The sequence below is a fragment of the Pteropus medius genome, unplaced genomic scaffold (assembly GCF_902729225.1).
Source record: "Pteropus medius unplaced genomic scaffold, Ma_sr-lr_union100, whole genome shotgun sequence".
Taxonomy (NCBI): Eukaryota; Metazoa; Chordata; class Mammalia; order Chiroptera; family Pteropodidae; genus Pteropus; species Pteropus medius.
Genome location: NW_024349801.1, coordinates 17,387,409 through 17,414,344, shown reverse-complemented (window position 1 = coordinate 17,414,344; position 26,936 = coordinate 17,387,409). Strand labels below are relative to the sequence as shown.

General features: G+C 43.9%; 1 long non-coding RNA gene across 20 annotated transcripts in view; it reads left to right on the top strand.

Moving 5' to 3' along the window:
* Positions 1–26,936, top strand: part of LOC120623021 (uncharacterized) — a 560,047-nt gene that overhangs the window by 440,379 nt on the left and 92,732 nt on the right. For 16 of the 20 annotated variants that reach the window (XR_005658645.1, XR_005658636.1, XR_005658629.1 and 13 more), the window contains 2 exons: positions 7,096–7,259; positions 7,386–7,448. The exons of 1 other annotated variant lie outside the window; for it this stretch is intronic. This is a non-coding gene — a long non-coding RNA (uncharacterized LOC120623021). Of the gene's footprint in view, positions 1–7,095; positions 7,343–7,385; positions 7,449–22,948; positions 23,040–26,936 lie in introns of all 20 variants that reach the window. 3 more of the 20 variants (XR_005658635.1, XR_005658633.1, XR_005658632.1) reach the window with 3 other exon arrangements.

The following is a 26,936-nucleotide window of genomic DNA, read 5'->3' as shown; positions in this document are numbered from 1 at the left end:
AAGCTCACAAAGCTAACCACAGGTGGTCTGGTCCAGGCACCTAGCGCCGCACTGCAGGGTAAGGCTCCATGGTGAATTCCAGTCCCCCGAGGCGGGCCGGGGTGGCGTGGGGAGAACCCAGCACATCCCGCGTGCTGCGCAGCCGGCGGCAGGCTCTTCTGACTCACACTGATACACTCGGGTCAGTGGGCCAGGGCCTGGATAGTACAAAACCCTATATGCGCTGTGTTTATTTCTGTACATATTTACTTGTGATGGTTTAATTTATAAATTAGGCACAGTAGGAGAGTAACAACAACTGATAAAATGCAACAATTATAGCAACATACTATAATAAGAGTCATGTGAATACGGCATTATTGAGTACAATTAGGGTGACTTGAACACCAGCGCTGTGATACCACAACATATCTGATAAGTGAGCCGGCTGCTAAGTGACGGCTGGGCGGGGAGCATGCCCTACGTGGAGTCACTGGACAAAGGGGCGATTTGTGTCCTTGCAGGCACGGTGGGGACGGCACAGGACTGTGAGAGATTTCATCACGCTACTCAGAACGGTGCACAATTGAAAACTTATGGATTGTTTATTTCTGGAATTTTCTGAGTATAACCACGGGTGGGGCGTGACTGTATTTGTGTCTCTGCTCTGGCTTTTTTGCTGCTCAGGCAATTGTGTTCGGGATACTGAAGCCCTGGGAAGAAATCCCTGGGAGAGATCACAGAACCTTTAACTCAGGGACAGGAAGGGTCCTCCATGCTAGGCCCCAGCAGCGATCTAGTTCAGGTTTCTCTGCCGCAGGCGTGATGGATAGAGAAAAGATCTCAGTTGACAGTTCAGTGCAGTTTGGTGTAGTAAATTCCTCAGGATCTGATGAGGCAATATGTAGAATACGGTCCTAAAACAACTTAAAAGAGCCTGAATTCAGCTGCACTCTTGAATTCCAAAGGCCTGAGATATGCCTGTGCTTTCTTTCCCCCTTAGCACCAAATCAGCTCTGCTTATCGACTGCTATTTTAATGAAACCTCCTGGTACCAGCTCAGGAAGGGTATTTTTATTAGATGTGACTGGGCGGATTCTCATGTTGAAAGCATTTGGTGTAAAACATGAACGCAACCAGTCCTCAGATATTCTTCCAAATAATTCCTTTGAAATCGGAAAATTACCAAAGAACTTGTCATAAGAAGATGAAAGAAGGAATTAAAAAGCAAGGATGAGGCATGTGCTTCTCCTCGCCCCACCACAGTCCTGCGTGGGCGGGGCTTTGGGGGTTGGCAGACCAATGCGATTAGAAGATGAGATGGGGCTGGACCTGGGCTTGGACAGTCCAGCCCTGGCCCTGCCCCAGAGGGGCTCAGCCAGACAGGTGGTCCGTGTTCAGTCGTGGGCTCCCCATCTCCTCCGACTTCCCCCCAGGGAGCTGGAGCCACGCAGCGAAGATCAGAGCGTGGCTGACTCCCATAGAATCAACTATTCATTTTTGATGACTCCTGGCATTTTGGTGTCTACATCTCGGCATCAAGAAGAACATCGTGACCTATGTTTATAGAAATCAACCCTCCCCGTCTCCACTGAAACTCTCTTCCAAGGTCACTCACTTCCCCTAACTCCGAATACAGTATACTCACAGGCTAAAAGCTGGGGTTCTGGTGTCACCACCTGAATTCAAAGACCGACTTCACCACTTCATAACTGGTCGGCCTTGGGCAGATTACTCAACCTGCCTTCACTCAGTTGTCTTCTCGTTAAACTGAGACTACACAATAATAGTTCTCATCTCGTAGGGTTGTTACAAGGAGTAAATTTGTCTAATACATTTAAGTGTAACTGGCATATAGTAAACAATAAGTGGTAGCTGTTAATACTGTCACCGTAAAGACCCATCTGCCCTCACAAGTGGAGAATGGAGAGGATAGGGAGTCAGACGTTTTCCTCAGAGTTCTTCCCTAATAATTGTACCTTACACGGACATACAGCAGTCACCTTTTGTGACATAGTAAGCAATATATACTTGATCTCTGCCCCTGGTTCTTAACGTAGAGCTCCTAGAATGCTTCGTAATTTCTCGAGTGATAGGGTTGCTGGGAGCATCTTTTATTCTACTATTTGGTTCCTAAATCTCTTAGAATTTCCTGGGTGATAGGGGTGTCCTGTGTTCTAATGAGGTGACTCTTGTGGGCTCCTGGATGGCTTCAGGATGGGGGCTGCTCACCAGGAGGACCAAACCATGATTAGAAGCTTGGAACTTTCAGCCCCACCCTCCATTCTCCTGGAAAGGGAGAAGAGCTGAGATTGAGTTGATGTTCAAACGTGCCTATCTGTCGAAGCCTCCATATTTGTCCTGGAAGTGTGAACTTTGGAGGGCTTCTGGGTTGGTGAACACGTTCATGTGCTGCGAGGATAGCACACCCCATCCCCACGGGGACAGAAGCACCTGAGCTCAGACCCCCCAGACCTCACCCTATGTATCTCTTAATCTGGCTGTTTGTTTCTATCATTTATTATATCTTATGTAATATTATATTTATTACACGAGTAAGCATTTTCTTGAGTACTGTGATCTGTTATAGTAAATTATTGAACCTGAGGAGGGATTTTGGGAACCTCTGATTTGTAGCCAAGTTGGGCAGAAGTGTGGGACCCACTACTTGCTATTGGCATCTGAAGTCTGTGTGTGTGTGTGTGTGTGTGTGAGTGAGTGGCAGCGGGGGGTCTTATGGGTCTGAGTCCTTAACCTTTGAGGCCTGTACTAATTCAAGGTAGTTAGTATCATAGATGAATTGTAGAACACCCAGTTGGAGTCCGGAGTGTATGGGGAAAAATCCCCACACATTTGATGTCAGAAATGTTGTCAGTAGAGTAAACATGTTTTTTCCCTTTTCCCTGTGAATCCTCAACAATTTCCACATGCATCTATCTGGGCTTTTCTGAACTCCTAACACCAGTGATGTCATTTTGGTCTTCCCCCAAGTTAATCAGTGTTCCACCAGTGCAAGACAAGATTGCATAAACTCTCCGCCCCCAGTAGTTAAAGATGGAAGCACAGGGTTCTAACCCAGAGGACATTCAGATCATCTGTGGGGGGCCTTACTTTCTAGATAGGGCTGTTTCAGAGTTGAATTTCAGAGTTCATGAAACAGGGGCCAAAATAATGAGATGGATTTAAATCCAGAATTCAGAGTTGCTTAACCTGAGAGTCAGGATGGTTCCCTAATTTCTCCTGAAATTTTATCTTAAGACTTGCCGCCAACTGAATATCATTTCCACCATCCGATAGATGAGAAGACTGTTGCTCAGAGAAATCAGTGTCGACGGGAAGAGGTGTTAGTGGTATATTTTAGGAAGGAGAGCATGTAGAATCTGGACTCACGATAGATTCATTCAGCGAGACTCATAGGGATCTTGTGCTTCATTCACAACAACAGGAAGATCATAGTGGCCTCCATTCCCTTGGCTTGGAAGTATGGCTTTTGCCTGTCCTTGAGATTGTCCTGGATATTAGTACAAGGTCTAAGGCAATCCTTGGAGATGAAAACTCTTTGGGGGCTGCAGCTATTCCATGAGTCCCATGGGCCTTCACCCCTGGGCCAGTCTCCTAGTACAGGCCGGTCATGCCTGTGGCCCCGTCCCAGTTTCCTGGACTCACACCTTCTCCTTACTTCTGCTGCTCTGGGTAACTTCCTCTCAGTCACCTTCCCAGTCTATGTCGTTCAAGACAGGAAATGGAAATCCCAACGTTCTGGCCTGGCGCCCCTGCCAGGCACTTGCTGGGCTCAGTGCCCTGTTTCAGCGCTCTGTCCATGCTCCATTGGTTCTTCCTTGACCTGACCCATTAGTTGGTTCTGTGTCTCTTTGCCTTGTTCTCAACTCTTTTCTGGAACATCAGCTCAGGTGGTCTTTATCTCCTCCGACTCCAGGCTATAACTCTGGCTTCTGTGGTCTAGACAAATCTGCCTGATGCAAGTCTGCCAGCCCAGTGACTCAATGTTTTCCTCTTCTCAGTGACAGGGACGTCCAGAGTGGTGACACTGGGGCAAGATACCAGGAGGTCCTCCTTTTACCGGAATATATGAATAATGAGAAATTTGTTTAATTTCTCATGGCAGCTTCAATTCCTTAGCCATGTGGAGTTTGGGGCAGTTCTGTCATTGACTAGCAATGTCTTTCCTGGCTGCAGGGTAAGATGTGGTGACTGTGTGTCACATACTTGACATCTCTTTTATATATGCTATTCTTTCTAGACTTCCAGTCACTTATCTAGAGGCCACCAACCAGGTGCAGGATAAAAATTCTTTATCTTTGCTGCTAAAGAGAGTTAGTGCTCCTGGCAGAAGACAGGGATCTTCTTGATAATTCTTCTAGAAAACTGGGATATTGTAGCACAGAAGCAATGCCTGGAGGGAAAGAAATGTTTCTTGAGCACCCTAGCTCTGCGACAGCTCTGTGTAGTATCTGTGTTAGGGTCTTAATTTCTGGATTCTGGGTGAGATAAGCTTAATCGCTTCCTCTAGCCATGTCCTAGGGAAGTTCAAAGGCTTCCTCAAGAATTTTGTGATTTTTTTTCCGAGGGATCTTGGTTGCATGACAGAACAAAAGAAAAGGAAAAAAAAAATTTTTTTTAAGCAAACACATAAAAGGCAGCTGGGATTGTAAAAATCTTTTCTTCTTTTTTCTCCAACACAAATACGTTTTTGGTTCTAATTCTCATTAAAAAAAAAAACAAAAAACAACAAACCCTGAGGGTACAGAAATTTTTAATCCCACTTTACAGATGAGAAAAGTGAGTATGTATTAGAGATTTTAACTATGTTTCCCGCCCCCCACCCCCATAGCAAATAGCTGCTAGATTCATTATTCAAATCCAGATCTGTAAGACTCCAAACCCATGTTCTTTCCACTAATTTGAAGTGGAGTTGTGTGTTCAAATTCAAAGACAAGTTTAATTGTGTAACTGACATAGGTTTTATAATGTCATCTTTAAGTCACTGCTATAGACGAAGTCGATTTCAGGGAGATATTTTAATTAGTTCAAGGCAACTAGAATTTCCACCTAGTTAATCTAAATATTGACCCTTAAGTTTTCCATTGTTGGAGTGATGGAACAAATAACTAATCAATATAGAAAGGCTTTTTCAAACCTGGAATGAATCAGACACCAACATAAGGGTATGCCAGAAGCTTCAGCTCCTGGAACTAGATGGTCTGGTATCTTAGTTAAAAATTGCTAGATTTCAGAACTTATTAGGAATCTACTTGAAATTCTGTACTGTCCCAATTTTATCTCCAGAATTGAATTAATTAGCCAAAAAACATTTGCATGTGTAATTTGTTTTTTTTCTTCAGATGCACCGTGATAACAAGCTATTCTTTTACATCATTAAGATGGAAACATATTATATTTTCATGCAAAGCAGAATCTGTTATTTTTGAAGTGTATAATCCCCTTGTTTTTAAAATGTTCAAAAAGTAAGTGTATGTCAGACTGTGAGTGCCCTGGGCCTTTGGAAGTCAAACTTAGAGCTCACATGGCTGTCGGTGGTTTCATCAGGGATGTGACACAAGGAAGTTGATTCACAGGAGAATTCACAGGAGAAGTCACAGGAGCTCCAGCTTCATGAAGGTGCTCACGGAAGGCCGGTTCTTAATTTGAAATGGTGCTGGGCATGAGAATTGAAGGAAGAAGACTTGAAAATCGTAACTGGTGTTGGCCTTTGCAGTGCCGTTTAAAACTGAAATTTTATAGTCTATTTTGATGTTTTGACCTTGGAGGCTTGAGAACTCATAGTCATTTAAAAAAATATATCCACCTTGATTAACCTCCTTGTCTATAAAGTTATAATCCATGAAACTCCCTCTTCTGACACTTTTTATTGTAGGAGATTATCATGAAAATACATTTTAAAGGTGTTATTAATTTCAAAATGACAGGAGTTTATGTAATTACAAAATATATATTCCCACTATTTGATAAATGAAAGGAAATGTGATTTTATTGACTATTCTTGGGAAACTGGTAAATCTCTTACCTGGCTTTGTGGAGATACACATCATTGATTTTTATTTTAAACATCAGAAACAACCTCAGAAGGTATTTTATAAAAAGACATTCTTCAACTGATTCGTTGTCTTATATAGCTCTGACTCAATTCTACTTATAACTGACTTTTTCTCCATGTCAGTGCAATGAAAAAGCAAATAAAAACATACCCACTTATACTTTTCAACTTTTTAAAGTCCACAGTGAAGTTACCATAATGTGGAGGGAGCTCAAAATCCTGGTGTCAGGAATTAATTACCTGGGATGCAGAGAGTGACCTGTGTTGGAAATCTGCCTTTCGTACCCCCTGATGTTGTTGCCATGGGGGCTTACCTTAAATTCTCTGAGCCTCAGCTTTTTTCTCCTATAAAGTGGGGGTAATGAAAACCTCTTAGGAATACAACATATAAATTTTCTGGTGAGCTGATCATACATGGATATAAATGGTGATTTTTATGTTTAACTTGGAGAGGACAGTTGTAAGGATATCTGCTGTCTATTGTGCATTTTAAAAAATTTTATGTGAAGCAGTAGTTTTGTTGGTCTTGATCTCCTTGGGCGTGTGTGTGTGCTTTGGGGGGTGGGGATGGGAGGTGGCAGTGGGATCAGTAAGTAAGTCAGGGAAATCATCTGTCTTACTTGAGCTTCCTGGTGCTGTAGGAATTAGGTTCCCTGTCACTAGAGGTGATCAAAGAAGGTCTGGCATCCCCAGGGCTGAGTTTTGTAGAGAAGGCGTCAAGATGAGATGGAAGATCAGATCATATGACCTGTAATTCTCTTCTTTGTCTGATGTTCTAAAATTCTCCGATTAATCAGACCCCCTGACTGAGTAGAGGTCGCATGTCAAATCAGATCCCCAGGGTCAAATGTGTCACTCTTTTGATGACTTGTAGACTCAGCCTCCGTGGGCGGACCTCGTTCGATCTCCCTTGGGTCTCCTCCTGGCTCTCAGTCCTGAGAGCCTGCACTCCATGTATGTTTTCTCTCCTGTCAGTTCTCCTCAGGTGCATCCTCCTCACACCCTCTGTTTGCCACACTCCCTTGTTCTCTCACTTTCAGATTTCTAACTCCCGTCAGGACCAAGAATATTCGCCTTTAACTGGCTACCGTTCATTTAAATTTACTTCGTTCACCTCTGAGAAAAGCTGACCCCGAGAAACGGAACACTCCCTTTGGCATTGACTCGGAAAGTTACTTCTTCACGCGCTGGCTTCCTTTAAGAAGTACGCATGAGAACGAGGGTGGGCTTTGCATGCAGACCCGAGTTCAAATCCTATCCCTCTCACTGCTAACTGTGATATGTCGGGTAAGTCCTTCCACATTTTACGGTCTCCCCTTTCTCGTCTCAGAAAATTGTCTACCTTTTCAAGAGCTGTGCAGATTGGAAGAACTTCATGCAAATCTCATGCCAGGTAATAGAAGTTTAGTGAATTGCTGTTTCTAACACTGTTACCTTTGCTTGCCCATCTTAGCATCACCTTTCTGGCTGGCTTATGGTCTTCAAAATCATTTTTCACCTCTTCTCATTTCTTTTAGAAGCATCATGAGAAACTTATATGACCAAGTGACATGAAAAACATATCTAATTCTACCTCTTGCAGAAAGCCCTAACAAACGAAGTTCCCAAGGATATTAATATTCTTATTAAATGATATTAAACTAATATTCATTTTGGTTTCCTTTCTGCCAAACAGAAAGGGGAACCCACTGTGGGGTGAAGGGTAAGGAAGACCTTAAGTCCCCACTTCATCCCTGTGTCTTCCAAGCAGATACATCCTTGCTGCTGCCTGTAGTTTGCAGTAGGAAGCTTTAGTGGTTTGTAAGTGTGTGGGGTGGGTACCTTTCTGGATTAGAAAGCAAGGAGGGACCACCTGAATTGCTTTGCCCTCCATGTGCTAGATGTTGTGAATGGGCATAGTGGTAACATGGAAGAAAGAGGATTTGGAGTCAGACAGAAGACGGTGTTTACTATGCACAGTCACATACTGCTTGTGACCAGGGAAATTCGTCTAAATCAGGGCTTAGCAAACGTTTTCTGTAAAGGGCCAAAGAGTGAATATGTTAGGCTTTGGGGGCCGAATGGTCTTGGCTGCAACCTCTCAACTCTGCCACGGTGGCTTGAACGCAGCCATAGATGATGCGTAAACGAATGAGTGAGTGAGTGTGATTATGTTCCAAGAACACTTTATTTACAAAACAGAAGACGGGGTAGATTGGGACCACAGGCTGCAGTTTGCCAACTCATGGCCCAGTTCTCCAAGCCTCAGTGTGCGCGTTGCGCATCTTCAGCCGGGAGGCGATGGAGTTTCATGAAGATTAAATAGGCTAACATGGTAGAGCATCTGGACACACAGCCCAGCCTGTGAAACAGCTCAAAAGAGTTATTTCTTTCCATCCCTTTTTTCTCCAAAGTGCTTCTGTATAGTGAGGAGTTAGGAAAAACTGCACAAAGAGGTCCTTCCCAGCTCTGTGATTTTTATAAAATTGCCCATCAAAAAAAAAAAAAAACCATGCCAGAGAGAGAAATTGTATGTGTGTTCTTTTTTTCTCTGCAAAGTCTGACCACAAGAAGCACTAAATCAATCAGATGACAAAGCAGATATGAAAAATTGAGTTGGTTTGGTCCCAAGTATGCAGGAGGCCTGTGCTATTAGGATCTGAAGCAGAAAAATAAAGAAAAAGTTTTTTGCACATTATATGCTTTGGCTATTCTGGGACTCCTAAGTAATTCACAGGAAAACTTTGAGTGCAATAAGCACTTCCTCTAGTTTAGTAGCTGCTCTGATCAAGAACAAAGCCATTAACATAAATGCAGATATATACAGGGCAAATAATGATATCCTAATTGCTTCCCTGTCAACCAGCTCAGCCTATCAATCTTGCCTGACTGGTTAAGAAGGAATGGAGAGAATTTATAACTTGGGAAGGTTTCTTAAAGCATTTCCCCCTCACAGAAGAGGGGGAGGATGAATGATCTAGAAAGTTCTAGAAAACCAAATGAACAATCTTCTTCAGTGAGCTCTGTCTCAGGTACACTTGGGGTTGCGGCCGCCCTGTTGCTTTGCCTTCGTGTGGCACTTCTTCAGGGGATTTGTAGAGTCCCCTCTCCGCACCCCGTGGAGAAGGGTGCCTGCTAGGGAGCTCTTCTGTGCCCATCCTGCCGTTATGGGTTAGGGGAGAGGACTCAGCAGGGTTCTTCCCTTCTTGGCCCTGACACCGGGTGGACCAGTTTAGTTCCAGAGTCTCTCTGCTTACAGCACTGCCCGCCTCTTCTGAATTTACTTCAGTGACGTCCCTTCCTCGTCCACTTTCAAACAGCAGCGTCCCTGCTCTTCTTCGCCAGCACCCTCCTCTTACTCTACTGACGCCCCCCGAGTCATCGCATTGACTTTCATGGTGACTGACGAATGCCACCTGCATCCCGGTGACTCGCACATCTTGACCTCTTGCCCCGGCTTCTCCTATAAAGTTTGGAGTCTTGTATTTAACCCCCGGGTGCTATCATCAACTGCCCATCAGACACTTAGAACTTAACGCATCCGGGCAGCTCGTAACCCCGCCTCGCTCCTACCGAGTCTTTATAGTTAACGCTATTATTTTCCACCCAGTGGCCCCGACCAGAAACTGGGCAGTGTTGGGTGCTTCCCTTTCTCTCAGCCCTAATGTCTTATCGGTAGGAAGGAACGAAGAACTTCCTAAAAATCTCTCAAACGCATTTCCTTGTGGTTTACTGGATCACACTCCCAGTGAAGGGGTCATCAACTGTGACCTGAGAAATGCCCTGTTTTGGACTCCCTGTCTCTACTCTCTCCCTCGCTTCCTCCCTGCTTTCTGTAGTTAATGATGTGGGGTTTTCTGTGTGCCGTGCTGGTATACTGATGTAGATGTCCACGGTCTGCAGGAACTGCTGTGGGGACAGCGTTAGAACTAGGAGCAGGGCTGCGTCGTTTATAGCCTGATACCGCAGCTCACGCCTGGGGAGAGGGAGGTCTCAACTAAGAAAATATATATATACCCACACACATATAATATATATTACATATAATATATATGTATATATTCCTATTTTTCAGCCTCTGTGCATGTGGCTAGATAGCATACTCAAACCAACTCTCCTAAAATCTTTTCAAGGAAGAGGTCATTGTCCCCATGTTACAAGTAAGACAACACCTGTGCAATTTGTTTTAGATGATCTCTCAGTTAGGAGGTGACAGATCCAGGATTCAAATCTAAGGCTTCCTGTGTATAAAAAAACCCCACCCTCCTTCTCTGCTTCTCTGAGGAAGGGAGACAACAGGACTCTTCTGGCAGACACGTGGAGACGAGACGTGGTAAGGCCGGCGCAGACAGAACGCATTTCCCCAGAACGCAAGCACAGGGAGGTCAGAGACTTCAGTATCTATTTTATTTGCTGATCTACCCTTAGAACCTATAATAGGCCGTCCCAAGGGAGCCACTAAATAGATATTTATTGAGTAAATGAATGAAACCACAGAATCCTACAAACTTGGTCTTGGAAGCTATATTTCCCTAAAAAGAGCATCATCTTACGTCCCTGTCGATGTCTTCCCACGTGCCTGTCCTCCCCCTTGATTCTGACAGCTGTGTGGACAAGACATCCTCCCACGGGCCCTTGGAGCCATGGGGATGAGGACAGGAGATGCAACACTTAGTGGTGTTTGTCGAATGAACCCTGGACACCTGGGTCCTTTGCCTCTTTTGCCTCTTTTGGCACAGTGCACCGGAGTTTGCTCTGCTTTACCGTCCCAGTGATCGTTAGAGTCGGCCATGGGACCCTAGTTCTGCCGGAAATAATGACTCGCTCTTAGCCGCCATCTGATCTATCACGGAATTCTGGGCAGAGTGCAAGCTCAGTGTGAAAATGATGCTTCTTTCTCTTCTTGCTACCCCTGCAGACCATCTTATTCTCCATCTGCCTCATGAATTATTTCTCTTTCAGTTGCAGACTAGCAGCAGCGATATTTAGAGAAACACTTTTAAAATTCCTTCACCTCTGCCTCTTTTCCTTGGAAAAGATTTCACCTTGCATATCTCTGTATCTCTTGGTGTCAATATCCAAAGTATAGAGTAATAGAAAGAACAAGACTTCTGTGGCTCAGGAAATCATGATCTGATCCTGATTCTATCTCTTATCACCTGTGTAAATTTTAAAAGACCACTTACTTTAGCCGAGCCTGAGGTTCTTTATCCGTAAAATTGGACTAATAACTCCTAGTATTTTGCTGACTATGTGACAAGCTGGTTCTGTGCCCTTAGTAGAAAGCCTGTAGGTGGTCTCTACACGTTAGTTTCCTTTCCCTGGGTTCGTAAACCTTCGTAAACCACATCTACATCAACACAGGTAGGTGTCCTGGTTAAATGAACTGGCCACTGGCAGCGAATTCCAAACCACCACTCTGGGTGATTGCACTGGTCTGCTGGTGGTCACCTCACCTGTCTGAGTGGCCCCAGCCAGGCTGCGAGGTGCTCTGGCCTTTGGCTGGTGACATTTGGACCTGTCTACCTGAACGTCAGTCTTTTCACAGATGCTGGGCTCCCAGACGCCAATCACTGCTCGCTGTGGCCCATCGGCATGCTGCAATGTGTGCCCGCAGAGCTTCTTCAGACAGGAGGGGAAGGATTGTGTTGACCCAACATCACCTGTCTGGCCGGACGCTCATTTTTCATCTCCTGCCTGTCTTTCCCCTGCTCATTGCTTGAGATGTGTCTCAGCGTGCTTTGCCCCGTCCTGCTCTTTCCACTCACTCTGCCTCCACAAGACGGATCTAAATGTCAGCCCTGGCCTTACCTTCCATCTGAGTGACACATTCACTTACTCACTCTATCTGTTCATCCATTCATGCCTTGTTTTCTCTCCCCTCGCCCCCCGCCCCCATAAACAGTTGCTGAGCATCTACCATGTGCCTCGCTCTGGGGGATTTTTAGGTACAATTCTCCATGATCAGGGGTGCCTTTCCACTCCAGAAAGAGACGATGACACAAGCAGAGATTCAGAGATTTCTGTTGTGCTTACTGTCTGTAAGGCTCTAGCTGGAGAGGAGGGTGGTCGTGGTTGTGGGCTTAGGGCTGTGGGGCGGGGACGAGGGGCAGGGGTTGACTGTCGCTGTGTATTTGTCCAGCCCTGTCACCTAGTTTTGTTTCTAGGTTTCTAACCATCCCTGCATCCTTCCCACCTCTGCTGCAACTCAGAAACATTCTTGCTTCTGTGATTCTTGCCACCGCTGCAGCCGGCATCAGCCAGTACTCTGCCAACTCTTGACTCTTGTTGCTTCGCTCTTCAAGTCAGAGCTGCTTTTGGGCCACCTTGGGAAGATCCAGCCACTAAAGATGGCACCTGGAGGTCTCCTCCTTCTCCGAGTTCATGGCTTTCTCCAGTGAGTTCTTCAAACTTGGGCTGAAGTGATTTGCTTTGCTAGGTAGAATTCAACAGCATGACATTCCAGCTGTGGTTTGCCACATGACTTATATCTTCCATCTACCTCAGAAGGACTTCTTCCTTCCTGGCTCTTCCATCGAGAAAGAGTCAACCTCTCTCTCCACTCTTCGCCTGGTAGTTGTCATTCCCCGTGCAGCTTGTTCCAGGGGCTTTCTCAGGATTCCTCCTATGAGACATCAGGATCCCTTTGCCAAAAGGACTCCTGCAGCCCTCCTTGGACATCCCAGAATTCCAGTGATGCTTATGCAAATGAGACTCCCTGGGTAGCCCGTGCTTCTGTATACTGTTGGGGAACTTTTCTTCACAATAATCAACATCTCATCTTAATTGCTTTTGTTTATGGTTCAGTAAGTGCATCATTTTGGCAACACCAGCTCACAGCAGTATCTTAAATTACCCAAGCCTGCCCGCTTTCATTTATGTACTCTGGCTGGTGTCTGATGAGCACTTAGATTTTTAACCATTTATTTCCTCTGCCTGACAGGGAATGAGGAACATAAAGCTGATGGGAACAGTAAAGAAGGGGGAACACTGGAGGCTAGGGAACCATAAAAGTAGTGTACAGTGTGTGAGGCCAATATAAAAGCAATGAGTTTTTAATATATGGCGTGTATAATACATTCATATTCCTAATAAAGTCAATTATTGTCGAATCTGTTATTTCTCAATTTTCCACCTCAGCTCAGACAAAAACAAATCTAGAGCTATTCAGAAGAAAAAAAAATTATATTATAGTAATTGCAAAGGCAGCAGCTGTCAAAAAAATTGCCTAATAACGGCCTATTTAACACATCTACCCTCCCAGGAGCTGGGGGTGATGTCGGGAACAGTGCTTACCGTGAATATAATCTAAGACAAAACAGAATCTTTGCCCTTGATTTGAGCAATTATCTTGCTCTGCCAGTTTTTGGTGTTTTGGTTTTTTTTGTTTTGTTTTTCTTTTTTTACATTCCGGTTGTCATTCTGTAGGCGGCAGTGAGATGGAGATGGAGAGTCAGTGGAGATGTTGCTCGTTACTGACGTTTCAGGTCGTTAATGTGTGAACCTGTCCACGTTGTTTCAAGTCTCCGAGCTTCGGTGCCATTCCACTTCCCCGTGCTTTGGTTTCCCTAGTAATTTCATGAGGGAGTTGTTCCCAGACCTGACTGATCACCAGAGTAACTTGTCTTAAATTTATTTTTAATCGTAGCACACAATTCACATTGAAAACACTTCAAAGTATCATTATTATTGCTGTTTTTAATTAAAGGAGGATATTAGTTATCTTTTGATGTATATAATAATAATATTACAAACCTATTGGTTTAAAACAATAAGCCTTTATTTCCTTTGTTGTATCAGTTTCTGAGAGTCTGGGGCTTTGTGCACAGCTTGGCTGAGTCCTCTGATTCAGAGTCTCAAGACAATCAGGGTGTTCAAGAGGGCAGTGATCTCATCTGAGGCTGGACTGAGGAAGGCTATGTTTCCAAACTCTTGTGGTTGTAGGCAGAATTCAGTTCCTGTCAGCCTGGTGGACTGAAGGCCTCAGTTTCTTGCTGGCTGTGAGTCAGAGGCCACCCTCAGTTCCTAGATAATTCTTGGCCAGAGATTTGCTTCCGTTCTGTGTGGGCCACCGCAACATGATGACCTGTTTCATTAAAGCCAGCAAGGGAGAGAATCTGCAAACGGACATCACAGTCTTATATAATGCAATCATGGAGGTAATATCCTGTCACTTCTGCTGTATTCTGTTGGTTAGAAGCGAGTCACAGGTCCCGCTCACACTCAAGAGGAGGGAGTTACACAGTGCTGTCAGTACTACGAGGGGTCAGGGGGTCCACCTTTGAGTCTGCCCACAACGAAGAGTAGCACATGAGTTTTTAAAAAGTGAAAAATGCAGAAAGCTGTAAAGTATAGGATTCAGTCCTTCTTCCACTCATTTTGACCATTTCTATTTTAAATTTTTGGTTAGTTCTATCAGTCGTAAAGCTGCCATAACAAATTACCGTAAACGAGGAGGCATGAAACAACAGAAAGTTATTCTTTCACACTTCTGGAGACCAGGAGTATGAAATCAAGGTGCGGGCAGGGCCACACTCCCTCCCGAGGCGAGGGAAGAATTCCTCCTTGCCTCTGCATCGTTTCTGCTGGGTCCTAGCAATTCCCTGGTGTGCGGTTTGGAGCTGTATCGCTCCCAACTCTGTTTCTGGGGTCACTCAGCTTCTTCCCTGTTTGTCTCTGTTTCCTTGCCCCTCCTCACAAAGACACCAGTCCTTAGATCGAGGGCCTGCCCATCTCCAGTGTGACCCCATCGTAACTAACTACGTCCGCAAAGACCCTGCTTCCAAGTAAGGTCACCTCCTGAGGTTCTCAGTGGACAGGAAATTTCCGTGGGACGCTATTCATTCCCCCACAGTTATTTATTTATTTATTTTTTGGCATTTGCAACTGTAACACCACATCATATCTGTAAACCGCCGTGACTACCTCCCCACTGTCAAAGGTAGCAGGTAGAGGTGAAGAGTCACTCTTCTTCCTTCACCAGTTCCGTGACCTGGAGGAGGTGCTCAGTCTCTCTCTGCCTCAGACTCCTCATCTGTAAACTGGCCATCATCCTCGTGATACTATTTAACTCTTGGAGTTGTTAGAGGATTAATGAGATGATATATATGTAGAGCACTTAGAACATAAGCACCTGGTACATAACAAAAATTCTGCAAAGGTCAGTCATGGTTATTTACCTCTCACTTTACCTTCCCTTCCCACCACCCACTTTCTGGTATTTATAAATTTCATGTTTACTATTTATTTTATTTTATATCCCATTTAAGTTAATGGGTTAATTATCCATTACAATTACGATTAACTATTAATATAATATAAATTATAAATAAATGCAATACATCTGAAATGTGCTATAGTTGAATTATAATTAACAAGAAATTAATACATTCAATGAATTAGATTAGCGTAATTAAATTATTTTAAATTTTATATTAATGCTCAAAACTATTGCTTAAACTATCTAGTTAGTTTGTACAGTATCTGATTACTTTCATTTTAAATGAGGATGTTGAAAATTACCTTCTTCCTACCTCCTGTTTTGTCAGCTATACCTTTATTTTTCATTTCTTGAGTTTTATATTTATTTTATTTTATTCTCATTAAGCCTTCTATGTTTTAAGAGGCTAATTTTAATAATAGCCTTTGCATCAAAAATCAGCTATTTTTTCTATATTTTAATATTGTAATAATAATACCTACTATTTACATGTTTACTATAAATCAGTTACCATTCTACGTGCATTGCATACATGAGCTCGTTTAATCTTTTTAACAGTCCTATGGGGTAGGTGACATTTTAAAGAGGAGAGAACTGAGGCACAGAGAAGTTAAGTAACTTTCCCAAGGTCACAGAGCCAGTAAGTCCTATGGCTTTCTCCGTGTCCAGGTCACTCACCGCAGTCACGTGGTCTGGCCGGACACAAAAGAAAATGCAAGGCTGTGCCTCTAAATTCATACTACACGAAGGAACATGGGAAAATTATAAAAACTTTCAGCCTTATACCCAATGAATTTCTCAAAAATAGGCTGCATTTTAGTTTTTCATAATTATCTCATGACTTTTATGTATATGTTTTTGTCTCTGGGTTTTTTTTGTTGTTGTTGTTCCTTTATTTTTCTTACTGACAGAAAAATCAATGCTTTCATTTTCTTATTAAGAGTTTGCAGCTTCTTTATCACACACACAAAACGACAAAATCAGCTTCCCTCTTGAAGATGTTATTTCCGGCACCTGTCAACTTCCTGTTCCCTTTTGGACTGATTACTTTTTGCCACATATTTGTCATCTTGAGAGTTTATTTATTCCCCTCTGGATTTAGTTTCCATTTTTCCTTGGATTTCCTGGACTCCTTTTCTATTTTTCTTGGATTTCTTTTTCACTTAACTGAAGTATATGCTCAATTTTCTTATTGTTTTGCAGAAAATATTTTTTGCAGAAACATCAGTGTCCTTTATGTATGTTGTCTGAGTGTATAATTGAAATACATTTTCTCTCAGAGGGTGAGAACGGCTGCGAACAGGATTACTGTCCCATAATGCCTTTCTTCTCTTGAAACTTTCAGGATATTCTCTTCATCTCGGCTTGTTTGGTTGCTTACCAGGATGCTAGGTGAGAGTTTTCGATTTATCCGTCCCTGACCCTCCAAGTGAGTCTGTCATTCTGTGGACCTGACTTCTTTTATTTTTATGATTATTGCCTTGGGGCTCAGGAATTTAGATCCTTAACAAGATTCCCAAATGGCTTTATTAGTCAGTGATGTCTGCGAACCACCTGACCGGATGGCCTCTGTGATCACTTTCCAGCTCCAGCACTTTCACATGGTTGAGTGGGCAGAGTGGCATTTTGCGATGTTCTCACAGGGTGCTGGGCTGCCACGGGTTTCAGTGCCTTCATGACAGGCAGGGAGATGTGAAGCAATGCCACCCCTGTGTAGCTCACGGCATTCTTGCAAAGGTCTCTTGCGATCTTGTTTGTAGAACTGCTTTAAAAACTCTCCTGGGACATCAACGTGGTGGAAGTTAATTCCTCAAGGCCTCTCCAGCCTGTGGCTAGGCTCAGCGGGTTTCAGCAGACGGCATCTTTTGAAGTGATCTAGTGGAGGAAGTGTTTGTCCTTGAGTTCCATTTTTGCTTAATCTTTCCTTCATATGAACTGCTTCTTGGTCCCTGAAGGCAGGTGTCTGCCTAAGATAGAGCCCTCTGTTTTAATTTCTCCCTTTGCCTTCTCTTCTTCCTGTTATATTTGCTGACTTAAGTATCAAAGAAGACTTGGTGTTCCTAGTCTCTAAATAGCAGTGCCTCTTCAAGCTGCTCTATAAATCATTATTATTAATAACAAGGATAATAATGATAATACTAAATGGCACTCAGGTAAAACCTTCCATTACAAAATGCTTTCAGAAATAGTACCTCTGGGCTGATGGTTTATATAGGAAACACAAAAACTGATTTAAAAAGATGACTGTTCTATCCAAAATGTGTTTGCTTTTCTGGGTTGAATTCATTAGTTTGATTGAAAGTTTCATAAGGAAGGGTGTGTGCTAGAGAGATCTGAGATTGTGGAAGTAAGCACGGTGCTGAGCTTGAAGTAGTTCATCGATAACCCAGATGTTTGTTCTACTTTAGGCGTCGAGTCTGCTATGTCTATATGACCCTGCTTTTCCAAAATAAGCTAGGTCTGGCTTCATTTCTTGAGACACTCTTGTGGAATCATGAAGCTGCCCAGTGTAGGGCTCCCTGGATTCCAATCCCAGTCTGTTCCTAAAGAATGATGGCATTGGAGAAATTATATAACATCTCACTGCCTGCATTTTCTTACCTGTAAAATGGGGGTTTTAAATTGATCTCACAAGGTCGTTGTCAGCACCTATCAGTTTCTAATATGTAGATAGGAGTAGCATTCCAGAATAGAAGGTATTGTTGTTATTATCGAAATTGTTTTCATGTTGTTCAGTAGGTTCTGCAAATAAGAATACTTATGGGGGTTAAAATTTTAATTTAAACATATTTGCATAAACGTGCATGCAGATAGAATGTATACAGCTGGATTTTCTGGTGGTGTTCCAGAACGTGGAACTGGAACAACAGAATTTACCTCTAGAGGTCTCCATGTTCCCTGGATCACTAACTGCCACCCACCCCCACCAAATATAACCCGTATCATAGCTGCAGATAGCATCAGTGCCTTAGGCCTGGGTTTGAACTTATAAGTGGAATGATACAATACACATTCTCTTGTTTGTTTGTTTTGATGGGCGTATGAAGGTGTCTGGTTTCTTTCCCTCAGCATTATGTTCGTACATTTCACCCACACCCATCTTCCTGTTGGAGAGCTTTCGTTCTCTGAGCCACGTGGTCATCTGCTGTGTCATGACGTTGGGCAGTTTCCATGTGGCCATTATGGAGAGTCCTGCTGTGACTGTTCCAGTACATTCCTTTAGGTGAACTCAAAGGGGCGACAGTCTTTATTCTAATAATTTAGCACGCCAGGGTGTTTTTCTTTACCTTCTTCATCCAACTGATCTCCAAGGCCTATCCACCTACTTCCTCAGTATCTGAGGTCCGACCCTGCCATCTGTCACCTGCACTAACTGTTTTTGCAATAACCCTTTCCTTCCCATGTTTCTCATCTCTCCCAGCTGAGCTGCAGCGCCACCAGAACTGTCTTCCTGAAACACACATTTGGTTGTATCACTTTTCTGCTCAATACTTTCATCCTCAGTGCCTATTGAAACAAAACAACACAACACAATTTTGAGCTCCTTGTATAATCGGGATTTGCCTTGCATGAGCTTCTGCCAATACTTCCCTGTATCGCCAGCTCCCTCTCTGTACTGGTGCCATATCCGATTAGCCCCTTTGCGCTCCCGAGCTCCTCTCTCAGCCCGGTGTGTCCTTCCTCCCTTTCTGCCAGTATCGAATTTTTTTCTCATGGTCGAAGACCAGCCCAGGGCCATCGTGTTCCAGCAACACTTCCCACTCCAGCTTTCGTGAGGCCTAGCTGACATCTTGGGACGCATGATGCTTCCATCCTAGTCGGTCCAACTCTGAGCTGTCGAGTGCTGGGTCTGAGAACTGGGCTTGTGGCCGTTCCGCATCTTTCAGTTCCTCTTTGTCCTTGTTCTGACAGTGAGGCTGCCGCCTTGGCCCTCTCCTGGATCGTCTTCACCCTCGTTAAAAGAAGAATGTGTGCTAGAGCAGGCTCTTATGAAACAAATTTTTTTTAAATGATTGGACTAAGTGGACCCAATTTTTTGTTTATAAAATAGTTTAATTATTTGAGAATTACTGTTTTATGATAAGTGAAGCATAACTTTTGTGTAATTACCTCCCCTTCTTGCAAGACAATCGAATGAGTAAAATCTGTTTTCCTCTTAATAAGAAGTCTTTCTATTTTTCAATAAGACCCGAGGGAGTCTGACGGGTCCCCTGACCTGGAATTTTGTTCCCGCAGCAGGGAGTCTTCTGAAAGGGCTGGAGTGATGAAAAATCAGGGCGCTCTCCCCCCGGTCTTTTGGAACTGACTTCCTCTCCTCTTCAGAATCATTCCTGCTCCTTACCTTGGGGCCCCACAGCCCTACGCCAGTGCTTCCTTTTCCCTGACATGGAACAGTTACCTGAATATACAGGAGTTTCCCTCATTTATATTCCTTAACCTCCTTACTACTGCCCCCAGTACCTGGCACACACCTGGCACATCACAGGTCCTCAATAAATGTTTGCCGATTGAGCGAATGAGTGTTTTGAATTCTGAATGGGCAATTTATTTTATTTTTTATGGTGACATTGGTTAACGAAATCCAATAAGTTTCAAGTGTACAATTCAACAGTAAGCAAATTACTTTCAATGTTTATTTTTCTGGTTTGCAAAATGAAGGAAGAAATTTTAGTCAAGTCTATAAACAGATATTTATTAATTTCTAATGCATATCTACAGATCCTAAAGACATTCAGACTGGCGGCATATTTTAAGCTGACTGGGACCAATACCCTACCATTGCTTTGTGCTTAATTTCAGGTGTGATTTGTGATGGCTGCCTCTGTGTCAGGGGTTATAGTGGACGTTCTGCATTTGTTATCAGCTTTCATCTTCACTCCTTGTGTGTATAGTTCAAGGAAAATACCAATCCCAACAAATACACAAACAGACCAACTCCTCTCCCAAGGCTGGTGAGGAATAAAGTTGAATGGATGGTTTAGAAGAGCATGAGGGAAAGTTTCATTATATGAACCAGTAGCAACATTAGTGGGCTTTTAATCAGTAGCCCCCTCATATTAAGATCGCATTAAACCATCTTATCAAACATTCATTTGACACCTGTACTAAGCACTGGGAGCACAGTGGTAAACAAGAATCTATTTATTCTCATGGAACTTTCATGTCTCCTGGGGAAAAGCCAGACAGACCAGGAAAAAGGCAAGTAAACAAGCAAATGACTTAAAATGGTTCCAAAATGTGACAATAATAAGACCATATTTCATTGATTTTTAAGACACATTTCCTTTCACCTTTTAATATTGTTGAAATGGTGATGTCTTAAAATGGGAACGTGTGTTTAATATATTGTTTCTCCCCCTGAGAAGTTATTAAATTGATACTTTGACTTCCGATCGATGGTGTCTCAGAATGGAGGAAATATGGTAATAATAAAAGCTCACATTTATTGAACACTGAGTATGAGTCAGGTGCTGAGCGGTATGCGTCGTAGCATGGTCTCTTGTGTTTTGGATAACAACCAGATGAAGCATGTAGAAGCCTCTCCACTTTAGGCGAGGGAAATGCATCTCAGGGAGGTGAGGCGCCTGGTCTCATGGTGGACCCTGCAGGGGCCAGCATTTGAACCCCAGCTTGTTTGACTGCTCTGCTAGCCGCTCAGTTACTCTGCATCCCTCCTCCCCTGTCCCCCATACTTTCTGGAGCTGCTGGTGCAGAGCAGTCAGTGCCGTCAGGACTTCCCTAGGTACTCCTGACGTGGCTGCGAGGTTTTCCTCTAACCAGGAGGTGCACCCTGAGAGTCAGCTGACCCATATATAGGCTGCAGAGAAACACACTGCAAAGGCAACACCCATAGAGCCTTATCCCCCCTGGTGAATCTTGAAGCAAGTCTCAGGGACCCACTTTGGTCAGTAACCTTAGTGTACCTCGACTTGCCCAGGTGAATACATAGGAAAACAGGAGCAAAGCAACCTCTGTGCAATCTGGGGGTCCTTTTAGAAGGATGTTCTGGTAACAGAAAACTCTGGGGCTTACTGTAGGAGGAGAGAGTTTGCCAGTAAGAAGATGCTAGACAGAGCTTCTACACCACACCGACCCTAGAGAGGTTAAGCGACTTGCTCAGGCCTCCCAGAGCCAGGTGGAGAAAAAGAAGTAGGTCCCTGATCTTTGGGTCCCCGCAGGGTTTATCCCTCTCACCCGCGTGTCCTTCCTTTCTCCTTTCTTCTAACCTCCTCCTCCTTCTCTTCCCTCCTTTTCTTTGCCCCCACATTCTCTTTCTCCCTCTATCCACCTTCTTGCTCTGTTCTTTTTATCTAAAGAAGGGTCTAGTAGATTGAAAGCGCATTAAATGGTGGCAAAAACAGTGAAGAGCAGTAGCTAAAATAGAAAGTTCTGGAACTTGTGAAATTATCATGAACCACTAAGATTAGTTTAGGATTGATTTATGTGGCTAAATAGTTAATATGTTCAAAGGGGTTTTAAAATATGAGGCTTGTAATTAATATTTATAGATCTAAGTGATGAGAAATGGCCAGAGAAGAAGGCTGTTGGGCTGACTTAAAGAGTTGAGAATCTCCTGAGATAACACAGGCGAGAAGGAGGAAGGCAGTGGTGCCAGCGCGTTAGAGGAGCTTGGCTTTAGCCGTTAATGCGACAGGAACCCAAAACAGGAGCTCGGGGAGAGCCCGCGTGCGCATCGGAGGCGTGAAGGACTTGGAGGCAATTTCCACATTCACTGGGTTCATGTCACGCAGGCTGGACAGATTCGGGTTACCCTGAGCTGGTGTGTCGACCGGAGCACAAAAACGCAGCATGTGAACTAGTAATCTATTTAGAAAATTTGTGAAAGAATCGGAGACACAAGGCCTTCGAGCCTAGAAACACAGAGGGAAAGAAGGACTTCTGGGGACATGGGGGTGTCCGTGCCGCGCCTGAGCCCAGGAGGCTGTGGCCACACCGAGTCGGCTCGCTTGCTGCTCTAAGAGAAGAAGTGTTTGTGGCTGCAGATCTCTACTCTGTAGTTTAATGTCCCCAGAGACCTCATCTCCCTTTGGTGTGTAAGCAATTTATATATATTTGGTTAAACTAAATCCCTCTAACCAGAATATAGCACACTGTCTTGGAACTTTGTCATTGCTAAATGAGTGTTTAGGAGCCTGTCATTAGTTTATAAACATAAATACAGAAGGAGAAACTCATTTTAAGAAACTGGTCTTTAAAAAAATAACCAAAATTAATTTTAAAAAGAGACTTCACTATGAGTATCTTAAAACAAAACAAAACAAAACAAGAAAACAAAACAAAAAAAAAACAAAGACAGAACTTTCCAACCTTACATTTTCACAAATATATTCTGTATGTAAACCAATGCTACTCTGCCTAATGTATACACAATAGGCTTTTCATTGCTTTTAGTGCATTCATTCATTCATTCATTCATTCATTCAGTAATACAAGACATTACAGGCAGATCCTATGAGGAAGAGAGAAAAATAAAATAGTGTATTAATCTCAGGTAGAAATGATCACTTCCTGTTTTTTGTAATCTCTACATTTTATGAAAATAAAGTGTTTGCTGTAGAAGATTCAGAAAATACAAAAAGGAATCACAATGAAGGAAGAAATATGCCTATAATTCCCCTATTCAGAAAAATTCACTGTGGAAGTATTTATCCATTTCCTTCCTGTCATTTTAGGAAGCTCGTTTGTGTGTGGATCAGCAGGTATGGCTCAGAACAGGATTTGAGATGAGGAGGGGCTGGAGGCAACGCTCTGAGTGTAAGCAGGGTGAGAATTTGCGAATTGTAATGAGTTTGGGTTTTTCCCTTTGGTAATGGGGAACATGGATGAATTAATGGCAAGTGAGTGGTATAACTTGAATGCTTGGAATCTTTTTTCTTAGCTGGAAGGGTATGTCAGTAAGCGTACAAACAGTGTTAGGAAAAGGCTTATTGATCATTTACATCACTGGCCAGGTATTGTGCTAAGTACTAACAGCTCATTGGGTGGGGAATCTCACTAGGCCCCTTTTGCAGATGATCTAGCTATTGATACTTAAGGAAAATAAATTGATATGCAGGTCACCCAGCTGACTAGTGAATAGTGGGATTAGGATTTGAACCCAAACCATCTGGCTACAGAGCCCCTTTGCGGTTATCTATTGTTGCATAAGAAATCACCCTGAAATTTAGCAGCTTAAAGCGGCAGCCCCCATCACAGTCAGGAATTCCAGCAGGGCCCAGTTGGGTGTTTCTTCTATTCCTATGGCACTGGTTGAGGTCACTCAGTGGTATTCAGCTGGTGGCTGGGCTTATTTGAGGGGGGTGGTGCGGGCACAAAATGACTTCACTCACTTACTTGGTATAGCTGGGAGGGTGGGCTTAGCTGGGACTATTTATTGACAGGAGCATCTTCTCGTTGCCTCTCCAGGATGGTAGCTCTCTCACGGTAGCCAGACTACGTACCTGGCAGCTCTGGGCTCCCAGAGACAGTTGCAAGTGGAAGCTGGCAGTCTCCTAAAGCTCGGAAGGCGGCACAGGCCGCTTCTGACATTTTACTACTAACCAAACAGCCACAGAGTCCACCCGGAATCAAGGGAAGGGATGTAGATCACCCCTGCTCAAACAGTTTGTGGCCATCTTTAATGTGCCACGTGTCCCAATGCTTACTCACCAGGGGACATTTAGAGACTATCTTTGAATTCACTGATTGCCTAACTGGTTGATTGATTAATCTGTTAGTCACATACATATTGAACAACTGTCTTGTGTTGGACACCAAGATATAACAGCAAAACAGACAAGGTTTCCATCCTCAAGTTCTTATAGTACAATAGTAACTGGGTGACAAATGGAGAAGATCATGGGAGATCAGGTGCCAGGAAGGACAGGAGCTAGCTGACTAGAGAGAGGGCAACTCGGAGGTCTCTCTGGGCAGCTTCCTCAGCGGGGCCTTGCTGAGGTAGTGGTGTTTCACGTACCAATAAGAGAGGAACAGAGGAGAAAACACAACTTCTGGAAAGGAGAAATAGCAAGTCTCCAGAGTCAAAAGTGAGAAAGGACTTCATGAATCTACAGGACAAAGAGGCCAGTATGCCAGGAGGATGTTGAAAAGGGGCTGTGGTTTCAGCAAACAGAGCAATAGATGGGAGCCAGATCACCCAAGGCCTCAGACCAGAGGAATGTCCCTCCATCCTAATGACAGGCGCAAGCCATTGGGATTGGGCCTGGGGTCTGGCACCATCTAGATGTATTTATCCCTCCAGTCAGTCAGCCACTAAATCCTGTGACTTCGAGCTGGAAATTAACCCCTCTGGGCCTATTTCACACTTGTAATAAAGGGGTTCGGGTGATTTCCAGTGACTTTTCAGCTTTAGTATTCTGACTCTACGTGTCCCTTGTTTATATTTTCTCCTGGGTTTGGCCTCTTGTTTATTTTGCCAGGAAATAAGCTACCTCTCAGATAGCCCCTGCGGCCTTCACGAATGTACCTTCCTGGGCCCCTGTGTCAGCACCAGCCCTGACCAAGACATTTCATCCACGAGGAGCATTTTGCAGTGTTAGAGGAAAAGACAGATTAGAAACAGTGGGGCTTGCACATTCCGACAGTTCTTAACTTGATTTAAACTTTTGACCTGTAATGTTTCCCAGCTGTTTTGAAGTCACACATCCCATCTTGATTAGACTCACCCCAAAAGGGATCCAAACAGAGGGGGATTGTTTCAGGGAACTGTCGCCCTGTCTGGCTCTCTCTCAGGTTGGGTTTGCAGTTCCTGGCTGAAGGTGGGGTCACTGCCCTCAGCCCTCTGTCCAACACGGCCCAGCAGAAAGGGCCGGTGCTCGTTCCCTCTCGCTCTCTGTCGTCAGAGGCCACCTTTTTAACAATCCTTTTTTACAGTCCGGAGACGAGCCAGTGTCCCTGCCTCCCCTCCCCTCAAAACAACACACCCCAGGTGACGGGAGTTAACTGGGAAAGCACAGAGCTCCGATTCCAAAATACACATTGAAATAAATGAAAACCAACTGGAGTTGAGTTGGGCAGAGCCAAGAGCAGGAAATTCAGCCTCAAGGTTTTTTTTTTTTTTTTTCCTACAAAATGCTAATCATGGGGTGAACTCAGAAGGAATGTGCTTTCTCCAGATGAATTTCCTAACATGGTAGAAAACAGACAGAATCCAGGAAGCAGCTCTGCCTGTTGCCAGGGGACAGACTGCACGCTGGCCGTGAAGGTGACTTCTCCATCCATCATTACCCCTGGGGTCCAGGTGCCTGCGGCCCTCATGAGTTGGGGAGAGGGCTAAAAGTACCCAGGTTTCCCGTGATCCTGGAAGACCCAGAGGTTCAGACCCCTGGGTCCCACATTTGTTTTCTCTGAAAATAAGCTTTTAGGTGATTGAGAAAATGTCCAGGAACTCACATTTTTGTTTTGCATGTTTCCTAGCATCTGTTCAACTTACGAACATGGACATATTTATGCAAATTTGTGCAAATCAGTTGACAAAGATTACCTGTTATGTCACCGACTCAGTTCACTTGACCACCCTAGATGTGAGTTGAGTTACGACTGTGCAGCTGACCATGCAGCTGTTACCAAAACTCCAGTCAGAACACACCTGAAAGGTACCGGGTCACCAGGGTACCCTCTCCTCCTGAGCCTGGCTCCTGAGGACCTTCATTCACCCCCTGACCTTGGCCAACTTTCTCATCTCGTCGACAACAGACTCATTTCTCGCGATGTCCATTCCAGCCGCTCTGATTAACTGCTCTTCCCCAAGTGGGCCGGGCAAGTTAGTTCTTACCCCCCATTCTTTGCATGCTGTCTTCCTCTGGCTGGAAGATTTTCCTATCCGCCTTCCACTCCCTTATTCCACCAGTTTTTCAAAGAGCGTGCTCCCTGGAGAGCCTTCTCTATTTCAAGTAGAATTATTTCCATCTCTGCTCTGTTCTCACTTATAGTGTTAAGCCATTGTAAGAGCACTTCGTTTTTATAAACATGTTTCCCCCACTGGACTGTGAGTCATTTGAGGGCAGGGGTCCTGGCTGGATCAGATCTACTTTTCACAATCCTTGCCCAGTGCCTACACAAAATAAATGCAGAATACATGTTTTCTGACTGAATGAGTGCACTTAATACAGAAGTACAAAACTCTATACAAAGATCAAGGTTATACATACTAGTGATTTCTAATGGATTTCAAGCGTTTATTGACCATTTGCATGTTTAAGCATTGTGTGACACCTTTGGGTATCAGAGCACAGAGTCATATGCTGCCCCAGAAAGGATCAAAAGAGGTAAATCATATTGTATCCTCACAACCACCAGGAAGCGAGTGTTATAAATTCTGTTTTACAGATGAACAAATTGAGGATTAGGGAAGTTAACACTGGCCCAAAGTCATTCATTTACTCATTGTATATCTAGAAATCACTAGAAACCAAACCTGAACGCTGCCTTGAAGCCTGTATGTATTCTGTTGGGCAGTGACCGTCTTATTTTCATTCCTTTCTCCCCTGCCTCAAGCAAAGTGCCTGATGTATCTATTTGATTGACTGAACAGCTGCACGACCATACATGTAATGCCATTACTGAAATGACGTTAGCAGACTCTATTTTTTATGCCATCTTTCCGTTTTGTCGTCATGCCCTCTTGGGACTTCCTGATCCATCCAAAGCTGCCCTAGGTGT